The sequence below is a fragment of the Pelodiscus sinensis genome, chromosome 1 (genome assembly GCF_049634645.1).
Source record: "Pelodiscus sinensis isolate JC-2024 chromosome 1, ASM4963464v1, whole genome shotgun sequence".
NCBI lineage: Eukaryota > Metazoa > Chordata > Testudines > Trionychidae > Pelodiscus > Pelodiscus sinensis.
Window position 1 is genome coordinate 198551118 of NC_134711.1, and position 23766 is coordinate 198574883.

At 39.5% G+C, this 23766-nt stretch overlaps 1 long non-coding RNA gene across 1 annotated transcript; it reads right to left on the reverse strand.

The window, feature by feature from the left end:
- Positions 1–3913: 3913 nt before the first annotated feature.
- LOC112544053 (uncharacterized) lies at positions 3914–23467 on the reverse strand. Its single transcript, XR_003087368.2, has 5 exons — positions 23329–23467; positions 22895–23000; positions 6039–6132; positions 4955–5036; positions 3914–4050 (listed from the first exon to the last, which is right to left on the reverse strand). It is a non-coding gene; the product is annotated as an uncharacterized LOC112544053 (long non-coding RNA).
- Between the last annotated feature and the right edge of the window lie 299 nt (positions 23468–23766).

Below are 23766 nucleotides of genomic sequence, written 5' to 3' on the forward strand. Positions count from 1 at the left end.
GTGGCCTTCTTTTTACAGTTGAAGAACTGAGGCACAGAGACTAGACAATTTGTAGAAAGGCATGTAGGAAGTCGGTGGCAAAATGGAGAACTGAGCCTCACTGTAGCCCTGTCTAGGTAAAGAACCTAACCAATGGACCACCAAGTCTCTAGCTGAAGTAGTTGTCATGCAAAACCTGTTAGATGCTTCATTGCAAAACCAAAGACATTTTGGAAGTTACTAATGTTAAAAAGTAGATTAGAAATGGCACATTCTGTTTACTCTGGATGCATACAGTCAGTACAGTATGGCTATCTGTTTCTTCCAACTAGGTCTTTGTCATCAACACCACCCCTTTGTTGGTCACCTTCCTGCGTATGTTGTGCTCATGTGAATGACACTGTTCACTCACACAAGTGATATCCTACCACTAGACTTTGTATTTGGAACATATGTTTAGATAGGAGATCTGTATTGCAATGCAAGTACAATATTTTCTGCCAAGAGTAGATGAAGATATCTGTAGCTAATTTTTGCAGATGTGGATGTGGATGCAGATACAAATTTTGTATCCCTGCAGGGTTGTACCTATGTGACAGTGCAGAACTATTGGCAACTATTCATTTGATCACCTTTCACTAAGTATGATTGGTGTGAAGGTTTTTGCAATTTCTCAATCCAGGCAGTTGTCTGTCCAGTATACTTCAAAACTCAACTAGGACCTTAATATACCAAACACAGAAAAAGCAGATCTTGCAAAACCATGATCCATCCTCTGGATGAAAATGTATAATTAAATAAGTCCTTGTCTGCACACACTCTCTCTCTCTAATTTTTGATAAGTGTAAGAACTCTAACAGTGTCTTAAACCAAGTCTTCTCAGAAAGGGACATTTCTGCCTGGAGAAAGCTCTGTCCATGCAGAGCCTATCCGCATTCTATCTAGGTATTTAATGTTCTCTGCTACTATTCTTCCTCATCCATACAGAATTTTCCCTGTTGGGAGTTCGATGTTAAAGTGCTCTTAATTCAGAACTTTCGCTACTTGTGTTCCTAAGTGAACTCTCAACTCATATTTTAAGTCCTTGGGCATCCCACAAGACTGAGAGGCAACAAAAAGCCTCTTCTGGTTGAAAGGAATCCACTCCAGCTCTACAAGACAAACTTCTCCTCAGGGCAAAAATCATTGTAAGGGAAGACTATGGGGAAAATGTCCCAAATCTTTCTGATAAACCACAGTTCCTGTCCCTGTTAGAATAAGAAACTTTGGAATTTTGCTGGTATTCCATAAGCAAATTAACATATATGGATGCAAACATTAAAGAAGATGCAGCAAAAGGTACTTACTTGATTATTTTGCACTCTGTAATTCTGTTAAACTGAAGCAGTCTCATTGGAGTTTCTTAATATTTAAGGAGCTAGGTATGAATTTGCTCTTTAATTTTTAACACTGGATTGTGCTTTCAGTAATGCTGTAGTAAATCCCAGTTTAACCTAGAAAATGTGTGCTGAGAGAAGGTTTGTGGCAGAGAATGGACTATGTCTTTTGCTGTTAAATTTCTGTCTGCTATCATTACATACCTCTAAGAAAGAAGTTGTTTGAATGCTGATTGCATGATGGCCACTTTACCCCTTCTCAGACACTCTACCACTCATACTTAATCAGTTTCTTGGTTAAGCACTTTGGATGACCTTGAGTATGACTGGCAGATTATTTTGCTTATACCACTTGATTGAAACTTTAAAAATAATAAGGCAGAGAAATGGTTTTCCTACTTAAGATAATAATTGCTATGGAGTGGAATTCCTCATCCTAGATTCTGGAGGCACTTACAATATAATGAGAGAGTGCTTTGATCATGTTTTGGTCAGGAAGAGAATCACTATATTTTTCTTTGTTTTGCACTGAATGTTAAATCGTCCTCCAGAAGGAATACAGCTGCATATTCTACAGATTTTATGTCACACTATTCAAGATGCAGCACTAATAAGGGGCTTTTGTTGGTAGGACATACAGTTAAGGCTATTTAGATTATGCATGCACTTCTTGCTGTAAGTAACTCCTATTGAATAGCATCAGGGGGCTAAGGGAAAGCAAGAAGTCAAAGAGGGAGTCCAACCATACAGAATTTATGTGCATGTAACTCTCACCGAAGTCAAGACAAGACTTGCTGAGCTCAAAAACTAAACAGAAGTGTGTAACTGAAAATTACCTCCCGTTGTTGCCTTGTGAAATAGCAGACCTCACCATGACAATGCAAACCAAAGCATGAGACTAATACAGCCATTCCTAGGATGCAGTGGGAACTGTGACAGCAATCTCTATGGCTTTGTGGGGCAAAGCAGAATTTACTGAGAGCTGGAGCAGAGAAAAATGACTCAATTGTCTCCTAGCCATAGTTCTTTGTTGGATAAGAGTTATGTGTCTGTCTGCTGTTATGATTCAGAGCTTGTAAAAGCTAGTTACAATGCCTACATAAACACATGTCTTTTTCCTTCAAGGGAAATGAGTGTCTCCTTAATGTTATTGTAAGTTGAAGAATCTTCTTTAATGATAGCATGATTTTTTGTTTCTTGGAGCCTATGCACATGGTATCTGCAGGCATCTCTTTCTTTATATATAAACATTACCAAGAAAGAAGATGGGTAGTGCACACTCTTTTATTTATATATAAAATTAGAAGTAAGATCTAATGTCTTTCTCTTCCCAACCTAGGAGTTGCAATTGCATTAAGAGAGTAGTAAGGAGAAAGTTGCTTCTTGGAGCAGTTGGATAGTGGAAGAGCTCCTCAAAGGGAAAAAGAAAGTTGAAATCCAGCTTTTGTCTCAATAGATTCCCGTAATTAAACTTACCACAGAGTTGGTTTCCAGAGGTGTTACACTTTAGTTCAAACAGAGGGACTGGAACTAATGAATGTTTTCTAGTGTGCTGAAGGATGGAAAATATTTCAGGGTGAAATTGTGATTTTTTTTCCACAGAGTAGGCCTGAACTACATAGTACACAGGAGGGTTCATTACAGAAGGAATCTATGGAATACTTCTGCTCAGTTAGCCAGAATTCTTTTTGTAGTTTTGGAGAAATCATGCAGTTGGAGTGCTGCCCTCTTTTGAAAAGGCCCCTGGCAAGCTGTCTGGAGTTGGCATGTGTACCAACTTCAGGGCAGCAAACTGTGAAGAAGCACAAGCCAGTTGTGAGCTCTATAATTAGATTTCACAAATCAAGTATCAAGTGAGAACTCTTCAAGAACTATAACAACTTGAACATGAAATCATAGGCAGACCTTTTGAATACTCCAATTGATGGCTATGTCTAGTATCCCGGAAAAGCTATGCTGCATCCAAGGAATGCGTCTGCTTTTTCGGACCAGTTTCCAAAAAAGTAGATGTGTTCTTTCGGCATCCCTGTATTCTCTCAGTGAAAGGAATAACTGATGTTCCAAAAGAGGAGATTTTTCTGAAATTTGTCCCCGTGTAGATGGGCCAAATTTCAGAAAAGCCTCTTTTGGGGAAAAATAGCAGAAGAGATACGCAAATTGCGATTCACATATCTTTTTATGACTTTTCTTAGCAGTCTAGACATAGCCTTCCTGGACCCCCCACGTAAGATTACCTTTGTGACAGATGGCCCCTTCAACCAAAAATCACAACACTATTCAGATTACTGTAATATGCAAGCTCCATGTGTACTTTAGGGATAACCTAGGGTAAGCAGCAGGGCTCCCTTGCATATGTTGGAAATCTTTGCCTCTTGAAGTCCAAGCAGCACAAGAAATAAGAGTTTCTTCTTTTTCAGGGATTTTTATTCCTTTCCTCCAGAGTTCAAGTTAAGAGGCTGAGTTCTTTTATGTGTCTCCTTTTCCTAGGTGTAGGGGGAATCAACCAACAATATCTTTTATCTTCTGATGTCCCACAGTGGCGTGCCTGGTGTCTGTGGGCTTTATTTTGTTGGGTAGAAGATGACACCTCTTTTGGAAAACCAGTATTCAATACTTGGTAATGCTTCTCTCTTCTGATTGGTGGGCAGCAGAAGTTTGCATTTTCAGAGCAAACAATTAAATATAACCTGATCAACTGGAATATAGATATTATAAGTGAGATTAATACTTGCATCAACTCACAACTATTTTACAAAGTCCAAAAACTAAGCCCACTTTTATAAATCTAATACCTATTTTAATAATACTAACACATCGGCGTATCAGACTGGTTTCCAGCTATGCATTTGTGAAGTGTTCAGTATGGGCTAGAGGCCTTGTCATAAACTGGCATATGGTTTGCCAACATCTCTGCCCCATCCCAACATGTCACTTTTGGAGAGGCTATTGCTAACACTAGCCTTAAATACTACCTGCCTCCTCCAACTACACTTTAGCTGAAAAGGCTTCAGTTGAAGACAGAGGAAGCACTTTGTGCCCACTTCCTTCCTCGTTCACTCAAAAAGGGCCATTTTCAATACAGACTTTATTATTACTAACATGAGATTAATCAAAATGCCTGAAAACATTTGTATTTTCAAAAAGGGCTACCTGAATGTTTGAGTGTCATGGTTATTGGCTCCTGCACATTGATCATCACATATTACTTTTGCGGAAAATCTGCTTTTTCTTGTAAAAAATATTTGATGCATTCTGTTGGCATAAGTGACCCCCTATGCTAATAGTTAACAAGGAAGATATAACACCACAGATCTCTAGTATAAAAGATCAGTTAAATTACAGTATGTGTATTTGTATTACTCATACTATGGTTCATTTCTGGAAACACTTCTGCAATACTACTGTTAGCCTTATAGAGAAAGGGATAAGTAATAAGACCATTTTCCTTAACCCCCACAAACTATCAGCTTATACCATAGTTTAAGACTGTTTCCTTGTTCCACAAAATGTCTATCTTTTCCTGTCACTCACTCACTCCAATAGCTGCTGCTATTCTCCCAGCAACTGGCAATAAAAATGTAACAGATACTTATGAATACCTTTTGCTCAACAGAGATGTACAGCTTCCTGATGATTTGAGCCAAAGAACAAGAACCAGTGTCAAATGTTGATTTGATGTCACTGTAGGTAGATATAAAAACTGCAAATTTGAAATGAGAAAATGATGCACTTAAATCTACTGACCTACTAGGCTGAACTGCATTATTAGCATTTCTTTTTAAGAAAGAACTGTAAAGCAGAATGGAGGGTAACATCATTCAAACTTCTTTCTTCCTTTGGATACTGAAAAGATGGAACAGTTGATAAAGTATAATTAGGAACTCATCTTGCAGCTACACAGCATATCAGAGAGGACTGCAGATTAAGAGGCTACTAAATAATTCTTTAAAACAAGCACCTAATTAAATTGCAAGATAAAGCACACAAGGGATAGAATCAGAATAATAACTTAAGGGGGTCAAGGAATGGGGCTTTAGAAATGCTCTCCTTTTGGGAAATGAAGGCTTTTTTGTCTTCAGCTTTACATAACAAACTTCTTAATTAGCAAAGACTGATGACTTTTCTTATTTATTGTGAGAGAACCTATTACTGATGTTTTTATATTACCTTATCACTAGTAGTCACCCAGCTTGCTGCCTGAACAACTAGAAAAAGAGCAGTTGTAACCCTAGACACGAACAGTATTGCTGACCAACAACAAATATAATCCAGGGCACAGTTTTAGAGCCCAGATCTTTTCTTAAAACTGCAAATTATGCACATAAAATGGTTGAAGTGACATTTCTGTGTTGGGGGGGGAGGGAGGAGAGTCAATATTCTGTTTTAAATGAAAAGAAGATTGAGGAGCATAACACAAATCACCTGCTTGCAAAAGCTATGGGGGCTCCTGAGGAATGTTTCCCTGACTCCAAGAACACCATGAAAGGAAGGGAGGACTAGTGTATTTCAAACTAGAAACAAGGTTTAATAAACCTATATCACAAAAGTGTGCTACACATGTTAATTCCAGAAATAACTGAGTCAAATCCAAACTGCCTAGAGAGGAATCTTAACACTCTATAAGAACATGCTCTAGCAGGTTCAGACAAGCATATAAATCCAAATTAGCATTCACTTACTGACCTCTGCCTAGATGGGAGCCCACCATATTAGCAGTGTCAGTCAGCTAATCAGGATGCAGGTATAGTTTATTCTGCCAGGCCCTTATTTTTCAGCACTGCAATTATACAGAAAATGTGTTACAGGGGAAAGAGGAAAGAAAAATTTAGCATTTTTATTTTTTATTCTCAGACAGAGCAGTGGTCAAGGGGTTTACGTACGTGACTAGGCATCAGGAGCAACTAGGTCATCTTGGTTCAGAATCTGATTGTGTGTGTTAGTGTGTTTTGTGAGTAGCATACCTACTTCTTCCTGTTGATGCACTTATGGGTATACCAAGCTGGGCCCAAAATTTGAGGTACAGAACTGAAATATATGTTCCTGTTTCCATAAGCTGCTTTGAGAAACCAAATATTTTACGTGTAATAGAAACACAATTTCTGATGGAATTGTTAATGTCACAACAAAGGTTGAGGAGCATAACAGAAATCACCCATTTGCAAAAGCTATGGGGCCCCTGAGGAATGTTTCAAAGGTAGTCCTAACACAAAAATATATGCAGACACATTTCTCAAATATACAGTAGGGATGGGTTTTAAAGTTGGGTCTTTGTTATTAAAGGCTATATGTAAACTCAGGTTAATAGCTCTGGTAAATCTGAGGTGGGGTAACTATGACATCAGAGAACTCAACCTATCACTATCCCGTTTCACATTTAACAGTTCTATGGGTGCAATGACTCAACGGCTCGTCTATACTACCAAATAAGTCAATGGAACATACCTCACTAGAGGATGTGAAAAAGCCACCTCCTGAGCAATGTAAGTTAAAGCACTGTCTGCATCATAGCAGCAGGCGATGCTCTCCGACCAATACAACTTCAACTGTCACTGAGGTGGAGTAAATATGTTGAAGAGAGAGCACTCTCCCGTTGACATAGTACATCTGCACCAGGCACCCTACATCAACCCAGCTGGATCAATGTCAGTCCGCTGATGTAGCAAGGTGGTGAAGACGTGTTCTCAGTGGAATGAAGATAATTGACTTATGTGGAGAGTTCTCACTGGCAGATAACTGCCTAATTCTCACTTCTCCCTGAAGGGTCTGTGGCTTCATTTACCTTTGGGCATCATCACTTGAAAGGCTCCTTGTAGCACTGCTATTTAGGCAATGTGAGGGAGCACTTCTAGGGCAACTAAGGCAGAAGCAGAGTGGGAGCCCATAAAGTATAAAAGCATTTGTCTTTCCCTGCCCCCCTCCAATGTCACATAGTGCTCAGCCTGCTAACACAACCCTCTAAAACAATAATGCAATTGCAAATCAAGGACCAGCATCATTAGTGCTTATGCAGCAACAAAACAGCTGAACTGTCAGTGCAAAACAGCTGCAAACCCAATTCATGTGGCTGGTGCACTCTGGTTGTTTGCTGTGCTTTGGCATAGCCTGCCCTCTTACTTAAAAAGTGTTTAAAGCTGATATTACATAGTGACTCACAGTTAGATATATTGAATGATAGTATTCTTTGGGATTCTTCTTTCAGTGTTCATGTATGAAGCTTTGTAAAAATGAAAAATAAATTCTCAGATAAATTATGTTAAGATGGATCTGAGATTGCCAATATGTGTGAGCAATTGTAAGGGTTAAACCATTACAGAAATTATGTAATTATCCCCAGATCAAGCATGATAAACTCAAGAAATTCAGAATTAAGGTTATACCTAAAAGAAATCCAAACTCTCCAGTTACAGCAGCATCAAAACAACCTTAATTCTGCCCTGTAGCACCACTGAGTGTGTGAGTAGATGGAGTAGGAAGAATCACACGTATTTAAAAATCAGCTTAATCCAGACCACAGTTGCCTCATTATTTCACATATCACTACAGCCCTGTAGATAAACTGTTGCTTATTTCCAGGGTTTATGCATTACAGTGTTGTAATCAGGGATGAAACTAACATGACTTGTCTGTAAGGTGTACTGGTCTCTCTCAGTCATAGTTCCTAAAACATAAATGTCTGGGATGGAGTTTTTCTAATAAAGGACCCTGGACTCATGCAGAATGCCTCTTAGGACATAGCTGGGCATGCTGTATCAAAAAAGCCTCATGTTTCCTCAAGGAGTGTGAATATGCATGCCCTTGTCCCCCAGCCTGTTCTTCTGGTTGCTGAAGAGTGGGATGAGAATGGAGTCTGTCCTTCATCTCTCCCATTCCAGACCACTAGCACAGTGATTACTCTCCTTTGCATAGGGATCTCACCAAGGGAGTCAGGAGTTACTTATGCCATCTCTCTTCTTGAACAAGAAAACCTATGTTTTTTCAGTATTATTATATATGGACTCTGTGGTAGTTGGGTGCTATTTATGAACTATAAAAGAAGAACATCCATAAGAATGTGGCCTACAATGAGGGAAAGAATTTAGTGTGCTGCACCAGACCAACAAACTTAATCATGTACAGTGTCCAACTCAAAATGTAGACTATAAACTGTTATAATCTAAATAACAGAATCAAAATCAGTTAAAACCAGCACACTTTCCCTCTTCCCCTAAGTCTCATCAAATACAAATGTTGACTGGGAATTTCAAATGTACTTGCACCAAATGCCAAAAAATGCTTTACGTGTGCTTTGTAAGACTAATCTCAAGGAACAAGTCTCTCTCACTTATTCTTTTCTTTTTGCCAAGAGCCCACCTCAAACACCATCCCCTATTCATTTTTTATAGCAAGAATAGACTTTTTTTGTAGTGAAGTACGTCAAGAGGTATATAGTAAAATATTCATGCAAGCATTGCCTCGCGCCTTTATATGGAATAGAAATTGATTGTGGCATCTTGGGTGAAATTACCCATTCCTCTGAATAAAACAAGGAATGGTCAACTGGCATCAAGACTAATGCACACGAATTGTAATGAGGAGGGAGATTCATAGATGCCAAGGGCAAAAAGAACCACTATGATTGTCTAGTTTGACCTTCTGTGTAATAAAGGCCTCATCTTTTTGCAGCTTATTCAAAAAGTAAACAGGTTCTTTTCTTCCCACCTCCTCCCAATAGTCTTCCTAAATTATTCAACTTTTCAAAAGCAGTAATTCTCACCGCTTACTCCAAAACAGACTTGGGTTTACATGTGAGTAAACACTTGAAGTAACTGCCCCTGAAGTGGCAAGACAAGACATACAGAGACAGGCAGGATCCTTATCAACATCTGAATATCTGGCAAATCTGAGAAGAAAGAAATGGAGAATGTATGAAGGATTTTTTTTGGGGGGGGAAGGCAGAAGTAATCATTTAACATCCTCCCAGAAAAGTTGCAAAACCACTGGGGACTCCAAGGGTGTTTTGCTGGCTTTTAAAAAAAAGATAGGCAGCTGCTTAAAGACACTAGGAACCTGGTTTAGGAGAGCATCAAGCTAATCCAGGAGAGGATTGACCTGACTCAGAACACTGTAGAGAGAGACAGGGAATTTAGTAGGGTCCTAATCATGAGCTATCACAAGACAGAATGCTGTAACAACTAAACTGCTGACAGCTCACCAGATGATGCTAGTGTATTCCATCTTGGGATATTTGAAGTTAGGAATGTCAACAGATGTCTAACCAGAAGAGTGATGCAGTAAATAATTGACATGAATGCTAATAAATTTGAGGTAAACACAGTAGTAACCCAGGGGAGAAAGGCAACCCAACATTAGCAGGGTGAGGAACTACAAATAAGGAAAAGGGGCTGATAGTCCTACTAAAGGTGCATTAGGCATACCAAGTTGTACCCCAGCCTCTGTCTTGGGAGATGTGACACCTAGGAGTTGTCAGAATGACGACTGGTAGTAATGAGGAATATGACTAATGATCTGGGTCTTTTTTGCAAGGAATAGTGTGCGTATATGGCTGCTTACCTGCACATTTAATATTCTCTTTCTCTACTTTGCTGGATAGGAATATTTGTAACTTTGCTAACTGTGTTAATACAATTATTGCAAATGCAGAAGGTTTTTCCTGTGCGTGTTGGAACTATGCACATCAGGGTTCCTAACTGAACAATAATTTTAATCATTCTAGACCTGATCTTGGGACAAGAAGTTACCACGTCTCACAATGCTAACTGGGGGTTCTTAAGAAATCAATACACAATCAGTAGGTCAGCAAACACCACCTATTCTTCGACCTGCATAGTCACACGTCAATTTCATCTTGCAGCTGCACAGGCAGTATATAAATAGTTCCTACTTACTAGGCAAGAGACCTGTAAATGGCTTGTTTAGACAAGGAAGCAGAGCATAAGGAGAAATCTCATCATCACTGATGTGCATAGTGATCTTCTATTACTAATTAAGACAAACAGGTGAGATTCCGGCCACATGGACAATCAATCCACATTAAGGTTGATGAACCCATTGCGGTAAACTATTAGACCTTGACATATTCAAAGAAAAATCATATTTTCTATTTATAAGGTCTGGAGCAGGGGGGTAACGGGTAGGCAAATGAGTACCATCAATTACCCCACTGTAATTCAGGAAACCCATCCATAACTTCATGAGTATTGCTAAGCTTTATGACCCTACTGTATCAGCACCTTCTGCATACCTGCAGACACCAATATCAGTGCTCTCAAAGGTGGAACTATGCAGGCCAAACTGGTTAGCTACTGACTGGTGCTGTCAATGGGGTTGGGCAGCTACCAGATGGCAATGGGGGCACATGTCCAAACACTAAGAGGAGCTCTTTCTGACTATTCACTCATGGTTTCCCAGTCCCCATGTGCTACAAAACTCATGCAGTGGCAGTTGCTTTACAGACTTTTCTTCCTTCCTCTGTTGCTTTCGCTGGCACAGCTTCAGGCACCGGTAGAGGTGCTCAGGAGCACTGCAGCTGAAATCCAAATCTACTCAGTCACAAACTCAACCCACTTCACTCTCCATGTAGTTTGTAGATGTTGGCATCAAGGTGCAGCACATTGCTCTCTCCAAAATGTCTAGCAGCAGTTTGAAAATGGGGCTCTCTCTCAAAATGTCACATACAGACCTAGAAATAGATGGATGATGGGAGTTTTCGAGTTGTACTTAAAGTCCCAGAATTCCACTGGCTTCCACTAGATTCTGCTGTATATCCCACAATGTAACACAAGAAAAGACCCAAGATCTGTCATCTGCGCACATTTGGGCACTATTAATGTGAGTTATCTACCAAGTACTAACCCACGCGCTATGATCCAATCCACAGTAACACTCCCTAAGGATTAGAGACAAATTAAGGCAACCTGGGGCCCTATTTACATTCCTTTGCTACTCTTTGTGTTGGCAGTAGGTTTCAGAACTAAGATAAATGGCTCAAATCACACATCTCAGAGTTATTGTGTCATACTGTCTGCAGGCTCAGGCAGGCATCAGTTACCCCGGGGTCATGTTTTCAAGCCTTTTTTTTCAGTCGTGTAGTCATAGCATTTTTTTTTTTAATGACGGTTTCAATTTCTCTCTCATGATGTGACTCCAGCAACTGGGGCCCTCGTCACTCACCTATAGACTCTGCTTCCTTAATCCAGCTTTGCCAAAGATATTCATCCAGGCTTTTTCTACACTATATGTGCTATCATGGCACAGCAGCAGTCCTGCAACTGTGTGGCTGTACCATAAACTTGCTACAGTGGCAGAAGAGGTGTTTGTGACACTGTAGTACATCCATCCCCTCAAAGCAGTAGCTAGGTTGACAAAACAATTCTTCTGTTGACATACAGGTGTCTACACAGAGGTCAGCTTCACTAAGTCCCTCTGCGGTTTTGATTTTTCATACCCTCCCAAGTGACATACATAGGTTAACCTACATTTTAGATGTAGACCAAGCCTTGATGTCTGAGTCCTTCCTCTACACTTTATCATTTGGTATGGAACCAGCATATCTTGATGTCACACCAGCACTCATCTTATTTATCTCTGAGATTGTTATTTAACTGGCTAGACAATGCATTGTAAAATTTTTATCAGCCAGAAAGGTGTCTTTACTTCCCAGCTTTAGGGAAAAACACTGTCAAAATACCAAGGCCACATAGCACATTTAATGAACACAAAAAAAACATCCTGGTATATATTACAAGTCCGAATTGAATAAATCAATTTAAGATTTTATACACGAGTTTTAAATTTTAAGTACATAGTTGAAAGACATAACCTTTGGACTGTTTGCATGTTTCTGGAGGCATGGCAATTCCTCTCCCCCTCTTTATGCATGGAAAAGTATAAAATTTTGAATACAGAATAAAGCATAGAGAATAATTTCTTGTTACTTTGGTTTCTGAATGCACAAGTTAAAGACACTACACACAACTGATTAATCTTAAATTCTTATTAGACACACGCTAGTTAAATATTGCTCTTTAAAGTGATTTATAGTGAATATACAGTTTTATCTGCTATAATGAATTGTAACTCCATAATTAAAACTTATCACTAGGCAGATCACAGTTTCCCACCATTAGTGTTAACTGGGCTATTAAATTATTAATAACCTAATTAGAGAATATAGAAGAAATTACAAAGATGGCTTTTTAGCCTTAGCTATTACTGTTGTGACATTACAGCTTATAAGCCATATTATACCAATTTATTAGCAGGTAAATGGAAACTTTTGGATGGTCAGCTCAGCATAGTAAACTCAGTTTGGGTATTATTAGTTCAAGAGTTCTTTTAATTGTTGTGCATACAATGGGCTCATTTAGTGAAAGAAAAATAGTCTGTTATTTTCACATAAGCCAGGAAATAAATGTGTAATGCATATGTTGAATTTGCAACAGCCTCACACTAGATTTCTAAGGAAAATGCTGTTTTAATAAGCACTGGCTTGCACTGCATACATTAAGGGGAAGGTATGAAGCAAGGTGGTGGTTGATGGGGAGTGGGAAGGTGTCAGAAACACTTTAGTCATATAAAGATTTTTTACAAGATGTTTTTCAGAATTGAAAATAGATAACCAGCAGCCAGTGAATGTGCAATACTTACTGGCACACTGACCATTAGATGAGTTAGGATCCATTTTCTTTTTCAGTGCACCGGATAATAGCTTATTAGGAACACCCTCTGCAAACTCTAAGTGCAGCTTGTCTTGTGTTCTTTGAATTGAGCTACTTTTGTAATAACCAAAGTGGGACACTCTTCAAAGGTTTTTTTTTTTCTTGTTATCTCTAAAGTGCGGCTTCAGTCAGAAAATATTGTAGGAGGTTTATGTCAGGATTAGGGGAACTGGAAAATTCACCTTCTATGGAAGTCTTTTTCAAGCACAAGCATACTCCAGAGAGATCATTCAATAGAGGGAAACATTAAGTGATTTTTAAAATTATCTTTGTGTCTCTTTTTTCCCCTTCTTATATACTATGTGATATCATAGATTCATAGAACTGGAAGGAACTTCCAGAGGTCACCAAGTCCAGTCAGTTGCACTCATGGAAGGAGAAAGCACAATCTAAACATATGTGTGTGGGGGAAATAATACAAACTCTTTGGGGAAGGAAGTGCCTTTCCCTGTATCAGTACAGTACCTGACACCATGGAACCAGTCTCTCAGCACAATCATCCTAGGAATGTTGAGTAATACTGGAGAAACTGGCTTATGTTCACCCTCTCTCTACCTCTTATACCGTTCCCCCCCCCCCATGAATTTCATTAATGAACTAGGTTCATGATCTTTAGTGAAAACAAAATTGTTAGACATTTGAAGCAAAATAGTGATTGTTATTTATGCAACTGGAGGATGGGCATAAAAAGTATGTTACAAGTATGTGCATCCTCTGGGTCTCAAGGCATGTCTACACTGCCCCATAGTTCTAAGAGTGCAGGAGTGTGGAATGCAATGCACACCAATATGTTATTGTACCCTCCAAGAGACTGAGGGATTGCCAATGAATAAACTCCCCAGAGTGGATATGGCAGGCACCAACTTAGAGGTCCTAAGTTCAACTCAATGTAGTCCTATCTTAAGAGAATGAGTCCTTGTAAAAATATTGCATTAAATTATGATGGATCATTTCAAGGTGAAATATCAGAATGTTTCACACTGAAAATGTCAAAATGAGACAACTTTACATTGTAAAATTATTTTTTTCCAGTTTTTCATCCAAAACAAATTTCTGATGAAAGCAACCTGATTTCACAAAGCATCCTGATTTCTATGAAACCACATATTCCTACGGGAATATGATTCACTCTATGATTTCACTGAGGCATCTCACTTGTTCAGAGGTTAATTGAAGGGCAGAGGCCAAAGAGCAATGTGCTTTTGGCTCCAGACCTCTACTGAACTTGATCTTTCAATGAGCCAGCTACTGTTGCTGATCTAAAAAAACTCTTAAGCACATGATTAACTTTAAGCACATGAATAGTCCAATTATTCAAGCTTTCACAGTCGTTTAACTGACAGGGTCATCTTTTGTGGAGAGTATTCAACCTAAAAGCCTTGAATCAGGAATCTGAGGCAGGCTGGAGTATTATTAGCTTCCCAGGTGCTGGCTCTCAGCCATTCATCATTCCTTTTACCCACTACTTAGGCAGAGATCGGTTTTGATTATAAAACATACATTTCAATTTCATATACTGGGTGTTTCTTTATAAATGTGTAAATTGCAGCTAGCTCACACCCCTCTAAGATGCTTTGTTTTAATTACCCCTTGGAGACCCAGCTGGCGTACTTGAAGAGATACCAGTTTGTATTAACATAGTACTGTTTCAACCAGAAATAGTAAAATTTGAACCATTAGCCATATGCCTTCTCAATAGAAATTGCTCACCAACCAAGGATTAGTTATGATATGTGATGGGGTTTCTTGCTATTTACTGAGAGAACGCATCACACTCTGACACTTTGTCAGTACCCTTTGTACTCATGAATATTTTGCAGTGTACACTGTGCTGCATTGTCGGGAGGAAAATAACTCAGGTTACTTAACCACATTCAGAAAATCTGAAAAGACTTTTGGGACTTAATAATTACATAACAGCCATCAATACCTAAACTTCCCACTGGCTCCAACAGTCGGTTCTCTTTACCATGCATCCCATTACATTTCAGCTTCTGTGTTGGTATTGACTTACTATCTATACAGTTCCCAAATGCAGCACAAAATTTCCATAGTCAGGGTATGGCTACACTGTGTTTTATTTTTCAGAGGAGGTATGCAAATAGTGATCGTATTTGTGTGCCCAAGTTTCACCTCACTTAAAAACGACTTGCTTACAAAATCAGACAAAAATAAATACAAAAGAGTCACAACACTCTGTTACAGAAAAATTGTTTCCTTTCTCATTTCATTAAATAACTATAAAATAAATCACAACACCCCAGGTTGAGAAACACTGATTAGAATATAGAACAATATAAACACGTCATTGTCCAAGGGTAGTGGAGCTCAGCTTCAGCTTTGGCTTGCTCCCATATCTAAGGTGAAGGTGCTTGGGTGTGCTCAGGCTTCACCCCCCGCTCTTGGTGTCATGTAGTAATTCTTGTTGTCAAAAACGGGTTGTGGTGCAATTATGTATGAGAACCCCAGATCCAGATGAGTTGACATATCCCTCAGAAGACCTCTGTGTACCCCCACATGCCTTACAGCATTAACATAAATCTATTCATGCAGAATGCTGGATTTGGCACACGATAAGGAAATCAACAAAAAATCGAGCAGCACTGCTTGGAAATACGACTGAAGTTCTACTCTCTTCTGTTTATACCGTAGGAAAGGTCTGGTCAGCTAACGCCTAATTGCCAGGCTTAGGAGGCAAGGGTGTGGAATAAAGTTCTGTGATGATAATTGTCAGAGTAAGGAATCTGGACTCAAATGTGAAGAAATAAGAGCCTAAATAGGAGAGGTAATTTATGTGCCTCAGGGGCCATAAAAATAAAATAAACATACTTAGTTCCAGATCAGCAAAGAGAGGGCATTTTGTAGCCTGACAGATTTGAAAGGCCGTGATGAAGGGCCTGAGTATTAATGAAGATAATGTGGAAAGAAGAGTGTAATTGGCAGATTATAGCCTCAATTTAATTTTGCTTTGAGTTAAAAAAAATAAAAGCAGTAGACAGGGCTGGATTAAGTCATGCTGAGCCCCTATGATATGTCAAGTTTAAGAGGCCCCATAGAATTACAGAAAATGTATATTATTCTAACAGAAAGGAAAATTAAAATAGAAATAAAACTATTTTAAACTTGCATATATACTGATACATAGGCAATGAGGATACAATAAAAACTTTTTTTTTTAATTTAGAGCCCTCTCTCTCCCATAACCTGAGGTCCTAAAATATAGCTTACTTAGCTTGTGCATAAATCTGGCACTGGCAATATGGAAAAATATTCAGTAGTAAGTTGCACTCTGGCTGCTGCTACTTGGTGTAACCCTACATTTTAAAAAGGCAAGGATGTTGGTCCACTGGCCTTAGAGTAGTATTTATCTATGGCATAATGAATTCCTAAATCAAGTTTGTGGGGTTTGAGCCATACTTCCTGGTGCTGGAAGATCAAATTATATTTTTCTGTGCTGGGAAGGATGCTGTGCCCCAGAAGGGAACTCAGCATTTTCCCCCACTTCCCTCCTTCAGGAGTTTCACTGAAAGATGGAGTTTTTTACATGGTACCTGGGACTCTCTGGGTTTCCTGGTGGCTCAATCGGTGAATTCTCTTAGTTGCTCTCATGATGACACCTATCTTGCCACAATTAACATACTCCAAGCAGGAATCCCAGCATACAGAAAAGAATGGAGCATGAAGCACCCAAACTCCAATTCCCATTAGGCACGACAGTGGCATCTCAGAATCAACACATTTTGGTTTTTGGCAGAAATACTTTGGGTACTGAGGTGTTTTTTTTTAATTGCTGAAAACTAAAACTTTTCAGCTGGAACCTCCCCCGACTTTAATCTATCATTCCTTTGTCTTCCTCTAGCTCAAAACTAGTTTGTTCTTCAAGTGGTTTTTCCACATGTCTCATTTGTAGGGCTCCTGGCACTGAACTGTGGGGGCCCTTTTAAGAATCATGTCATCTCACCCCTCCCTATCCATCTCATAATGGATGATTCTGTAGGTATAAGCGGGAGTGACCCCAGTTGTCTCTCAATTCCTTCTTAATCACCAAAGGTGCAGTGAACTTATCACAGGCAGTGACCTCTGCATTTCCCACCTCACTATTTCTTCTGCTACTGTGAGACTATTTTTGTTTTACTTGAGATGGTCTGTTAACTTTTGCATTTAAAAGACGCCTGTAGATCCTGGGCTTCTCCTAGACCTGCGAAGAGTGAGCCAGCCATCTCATGGCTATTAACTTGGAAGGCCTCTTCAAACAGGACTACGCTAATGAGAACTAGGAATTTTTAATTTGCACCTGCAGCATTCACATGGTGGAGATACAGAGCAATTCTTTAGTTATTCAGAGCCCCATTGTCTGACCTGCAAGGGCAGTGCAGATGTAGCGTAAGTCTGTCCATCGGTCCGTCCACCTCAGCTTTGGCAAAGCACTCAACTAATTCACTGGGCCTGGTTTGAGCAGCTTAAAGGCCCAACAAAGCACAGAAGTCTTGGGATGTGTCCTGACTCTCCTAATGCAGAGCTGAGTTTCCAGGACAGTTGACACTATTGAGCTCACCAAATCTGTCCTTGTTATTCATTCCATGAGATCCAACACAATTGACTCAGAGGTAATTCTGTGTCCATTGTAAATGGCATTAATGTCCCTGAATCCATCTAGCTGAACACAGTTCATTACTGAGGACACTCAAGGACACACAAGATGAACTTCTTTTGAGAGGAGATTATAGTTTTATCACAACAGTCTTAGTACTTGACATAAATATGACTCTTTGATACAGCATTTATACCATATTCTGTAAAAAGCTATAACCCTGCCCCAGGAGTAGTTCAGACACAGGTGAAATGGCTGATTCTCCATTGGCAATATTCCATAAGGAGATGTTGTGCTCTGTATGACCTAACCCCAGTTTCTAGTAAAATATAATCTTCCCTTTTATCTCTTTCAGGATGCTAACTTGTCTGTATTTCAAGCCACTTTCCAAGCCCTTGTGACTCACCAGAACTAGAAAATGAACTAAGGAGCAGTCAGAGTCACTCATCCTTTTATACTTTTGGAATCCTTCCCATAGAGAAGAGGGGCAGGGACGAGTTGACTGAACAGATGCTGCTCCTCAATGGTTTCTGCAGTGTTCACCAGTAGGAATACAAAGAGGAGAAACTATCAAAGAACAGTTCCTGGTAGCTAACTTTTTTCACTGCCACCTCATGCTTCCCAGATAGTTAAAGCTCCTGGAAAATCTCATGATAATATTTGAGGAAATTAGTAATTAGGCAACATTATTTTTGCTGAGGGTGGTTTGAGACTGAATCCTGCCCCTGTAAAAGGTTTTTGTCACTAATATTGGACTTTTGCCACTGATATCAGAGGGAGCAGCAGGAGGCTTTTCTGCACGTGTGTGTATATGTGTGTATAAACAGATTGTCCTCTATTGACTGGTTGCAGGGTATTTCTACAAGTTTCAGAATGAAAATCTTTTTTTACTCTGAGTTTCAGAAGCACGAGCGCCAGGCTCTCTAGGAGTAAAGTCTTTCATTATGGAGAGGATAGATTCATATTAGTTAAGATTGCAACCACAATCTCATTACAAAGCAGGTTTTTACTCAGTTTATGTCCCCACTCAAACAAAAAGAAGAAAATATGATGGTCTGGTTTAATTGACCTACTTTTAAAATAACAGGCTTCTTTCTGATTTTTTGCAAACCGCTACAGAAGCACAGGTATGGAAGTGCAGTTGTGCCACTGTGGTGTCATAGTGTAGCTGCATCCTATATTGATGACAGGTTTTTTCATCAATGCAGTTAATCCATCTCTATAAAAGGCGGTGGCTTGATTGATGGAAGAATTCTTCTGTCAAAATAGCTGTACCTACATTGGGTGTTAATTCAATCTAGCTATAATGTTCAAAGCATGAAATTTTTCACTGCTCTGAGCAACATAGGTTGGCCAACCCTGTAGATGAGGCATTAATATGTCTTTGTACATCCAGCTACCCAGTGAAATCTCAGCCCAAAATTGGGAAGTGTATACACTGGCATGTTCTTTTCAGAAATATCTCAAAAGTTCCAACAGAATTGCCCTTCAGAGGCACGGAATAAAACTGGAAATAGTACAGGTTGTACTTCCTTAACCGGGACTCTCTAGGGAGTGGTAGCCCCATCAGCTGGGAGTTCCAGCCATGGCCAGGAAGCTGTGACTCCGGTGGTGGTTGTGGAGCTCCAGAGTCCCAGACAAAAATCCAAGTGGCTGCAGAGCTCTGGCTGTGCCACTCCAGCCCTGGGAGCAGGGGGTCTGGTGGCAGCTAGAAAGCCCCAGGGGAATGAGGCAGCAGGACAACATGGGCCATGAGGCAAGGGACCTCCCTTGGTCCAGCAAATCCCCTCATTTGGGATTAGTCAGGTCCTGAGGGTCCCGGACAAAGGAGGTCCAACCTATAGAATCTTTCATTGGGGGAATTTTATATCATGAACTCAATGTGAACTCACAAAGAGCTGTCCCAGTCCCCTAGCATCACAGAGAGAAACATCTTACGCAATATTTGTCATATTGCTCTGTACTTCATCATCAAACTGTGAAGTACATAATCTACTGATCACTGTCCATCTTCCATACTGTCTTCTACTGCTCAAATGTCCCATTACAGCATTTAAAACCTCTAAGATTACATGTGGGGGCTAAGGTACATGGTTCTAAAGATCTGCCTTAGGAGGATAATGGAAGCAGAGGGGCTCCAGAGACTGTGAGGGAGCAGAGTGTATTGCCAGTTCTTCATCTCTGCAGGTTAGTATCATTAGTATTTTACAACAACCTTTTTTTTTTTTTTACCAGCCTAGGTGTCTGCTACATACTTTTCCACAGGTTCACTGTTACAAATCACTATGGTGTTATTGACAACCCATAAACAGATGGAGCATGAAAAAAGTTGGTTATGATGCCAGTGATAGGTATGTTGTGCCAAAGCTCAGCAGCTGTGCTATAAAAGTCTGTTTTGGCTTCTTACGTCTGGGTTGTGCATAATGCAAAAAATTGTTTCTTTGCTCGTGCAATAACGTCTGCAAAGTGCTGATCGATGGATTTGTTTAGAGCTGTGTGTATCCTGGTTAATTCAGACTGATTTCACTTGATTGCTACTGAGAGCTCCTCCCATTATAAGGAAATAACAGGCTACTCTGCAGATACAATCCATCAGATTAGACTTGAACTATTTGCATCAGTGGAAACCAATGCTAAGAGTCTAGAATGCGTGATCTAACCATGTGGGTTTCCATACATTTCAATTCAGTGAAACAACTGCAGTTTGCATTCTTTTTTAAAAAGCATACCCAATGCTGACTTCTATGCTTTTAATGCCTTTGCTATCATTACAGAGACATCAGAGATCACATTGTTACTGATCACTGACACTTCAAGTCTTCTGACATCTCAGCCAGTCAGACATCATACTCTCAGCTATACTTTGGTCTTTACATTTCAGTGATGAACAGGAACAGTCACAATGAAAAAAAAAAATCATAGATTCAAAGGTTTAAAAGCCAGAGGGACCATTGTGATCAAATAGTAGTTAACCTTTCATGCGAGTCTTAAATAAGTCTAAATTAGAGTGAGAGCCTAAAGTCTCAGTTTCAGGTTACACCCTCACAGTCTTCAGTGAAGCTTTGCTAGAGTAAAAGAGGGCAGTTAATTTCACAGTGTTAAGAAAAGGTCTTTTTTCATTTAAAGGTGAATAGAATTTTTTTTTCAAAATAAATACTAATATCAAAGTTCCCAAGTCATCTTTTTGGAAAAGACCTTAAGAATTGCCCAAACATTCCTGCCATAGAATTAATTTGGCAAATTAAATTGTTCTAGATGTAGGCTGCAGAGTTGCAGGAAAGTAATATTAGTAGATTAGGAAGAGTGTTATTACACTTCTGAGAAGACACAAAAAAAGCTAATAAGCCAGTGAATCAGGGAAGCTTGATGGTCTTAATAATAAACAAGAAAAGGCTATAGAAACACCTACAGGTGGTAAAAGTAATTGAGCATTCAGTATGGATTCACAACATAATCCCCATATGGAAACAGATGAAATATTTACAATGGGAGGCTGCATCATAGGACACTAACATTTATTAGGGTGTGTCTAGATTACAGGGCTTTTCTAAAAAAGTAGGTTTTTTCGAAAAAATGTCACCTGCATCTAGACTGCAGCCATGTTCTTTCAAAAGTAAATCAAAAGAATGCAGCAGTTTTTTCAATCGCGGTAACCTCATTTTACGAGGAATAATGCTTTTTCCTCCCAAAGTACTCTTTAGAAAAAAGGCGCTATTGAATGCAAACTGTGCTTTTTCGAAAAAGATCATCTAGACTTTTTCGAAAAGTCTGCTTGTAGTCTAGACGCTCTCTTTCGAAAGAGGCTTTTTCGAAAGATTCTTTCGAAAAAGCCTCTTTCGAAAGCGGTTTGTAGTCTAGATGTAGCCTTAGAGAACTATCCCAAATAATCACTCTCTCCCTAAACATGCATACTTCAGATGCCAGATTGTGCACTGCTTGTATGCAACAATAAGAGAGGGAAAATTTTGGCTCCAGTGCTATAAACCACCAAGCACAATCACTGTCTGTAAACTGGGTTGTTTGTTTTAAAACCAACCCAGCCCATTAATACCTTTCAGTAACTCAAAATATCAGAATTTTGCGCAAAATTTCTTTCTTACTAGCATCAAAGAACAATGAGCTGCAGTCAGATGAAATCCACTACTGCCCTTGTCCATTGTTTTTGGAATAGATGTCCTGTTAAATGGCATAGGTTGTGTTAGCAACCTTACTAGCTTCAGCTCAACTAATTGAGCATTTATGTTCACCTAAACCAATTTTTTTCTCTAAGAGCACCCAAACAATAGTTAATGTGCCTGTAGTGCATCTGCTGTAGAATAACACATGCAAAGTATCCTAAGACTTATCCTGCAATTCTCCTGAAATCTATGGCCCCATTGACTTTAATGTCAATTGTTTCCCAATGTAATGGAGTTACAGTTAGATTACGTCTACATTACAAGGTTATTGCACAAAAAACGGCGAAGTGTCCATGCTTCAAGCGTGCTTTTGTGCAAGTAAATTGGCAGAAGAGAAGGCTTTTGGCGGTTCAGTTATTCCTCTCGCCACAAGGAATAACTCCTTTTTGTGCAAGAGTTCTTGCACAACAAGGCAAGTGTGGATGCTACGCAGGGGTTTCTTGTGCAAGAAACTCCTATCCGAAAAAGCACAGGTGCTCTGATGGCCATTCTGTGATTATTGAAAAAGACGCTGAAAGGTTTCAGCAAACTTCAAAAGACACCAAAGCTTATTTAAATATTATTTAAACTCTTTTTTGGCTCTTTCCTCCCTGCTTGCAACCCTCTCATAGTTGAGTGTCTCCTTCACCAGTGGGTCCATAGACCCTTCACCATTCTCCTGAGCAAGGAAATGGTCTTCTACCCCACCCCAATACCCCACTTTTGATGATCTTATTGTTGGGCACAACTGCTTTAGCAAATTATCCTACTGCTATGAAACATGTAAATTATTATTTTTGCTCCACTTGCTTCAAAGTCCATAAAATATTTGTTTAATTGATCATTAGAAGCTTCTGAGACCAGCAATAAGCTTTCCAAAGGTAGGTAGGATCAGATGGATAGAGACCACTGAATCACACTTATTGGTGGGGAAGCAGGGGAAGAGATGCTTATTGGCAGGCCACAAAATGAGACAGTAGAGGTCTATGGTGAGGTCCTAAGGTTCTCTGTTGGTGGCCTGTGGATGAAATTCACTGCATGCAGAGGGCTACACAAAGCCTATGTACCACTTACGTCCTCCTTCTTTTGGTGGCTTGAGCTGGCCAAGTGTACAGAAGTAAATGTCACCTCCCATGAATTGTGAATGTTCTTGCTTTCTTTCCCCACTGAAATGGCAGCACTACCAGGGAAAAAGAAATGAAGAAATGTCATCTGAAATAAGAGTGCACTTGTAGAACTGCACAGGAAAATGATCAGCTCTCATCCTATCAAATGGTATTAAGTCTGTCATCTCAAAACAAGTTCAGGATCACAGGGGGTAAAATGAACTAAGGTTGAGTGAGGAGAGCTGAATTACAAAAAAACAAACAAAAAAAAAACACCCTAAGCATCAACCAAAACATAACTAAAATGAGTTTGCCCATGTTATTTTATAACAGAACTGGAAACAGGTAATGCCACAAGCTAAATGTGCCATACATCTTGCATTTATTATACTTTTCTCCTACCTGTACATTTTTAAAGCTCTAAGTCATTTCAGGCCACACAGCTCCCTCATGTGTTCATTACAGAACCTTAAGCTTCAAACTGTACATAAGAGCAAGTTTCACCACTGCAGGTTCAGCAGCCTTGAGCTATTCTGTGCACACCATTAAGTTGTCAAACTGAAATTAAATGGCAATTTTTAAAATAAGCCTTAAAGTGAGCCATATGATACTGCTGAGAGCTGTGACAAAGAGGTCTGAGAAAGGGAAAGTTGAAAAGTTCCTTCTATTGGAATGCACAGAGACCATTATGAGAGAGAGAATTTTCCACTGGTAAGGGTTCTAGCCTGGGGCTCGAGAGCCTTACTTCAATTTAGTGTTCTGCTATGAGCTTCCTGTGTGACCTGTATTCCTCTTCTTTAGCTGTACCATTGAGATAACAGCCCTTCCTCACCTCCCAGG